The sequence below is a fragment of the Corvus kubaryi genome, unplaced genomic scaffold (assembly GCF_017639235.1).
Source record: "Corvus kubaryi isolate FWS band 111438036 unplaced genomic scaffold, C.kubaryi_AGA036_p1.0 133, whole genome shotgun sequence".
In the NCBI taxonomy this organism is placed as follows: Eukaryota; Metazoa; Chordata; class Aves; order Passeriformes; family Corvidae; genus Corvus; species Corvus kubaryi.
The window spans coordinates 34,172,356-34,172,567 of NW_024580667.1; positions in this window are offsets into that span (position 1 = coordinate 34,172,356).

The following is a 212-nucleotide window of genomic DNA, read 5'->3' on the forward strand; positions in this document are numbered from 1 at the left end:
TTACAGCACTGTACTGTTCCTCACAAGTAATTGGAAAACATTGATTTAAAAATTATGAGATCTGAAAACAGCAAGTATCAAGTGTAATTTAATGTTTTTCTTTCCTTCCTTGTCACCAATGCAGAAAATAAACTAATAGCAGAAAAAAAGCATTAGCATCATCCTCTTATATCTGACTCTGCTTCAAGTACTGGTTGGACCTTCTGAAGCCT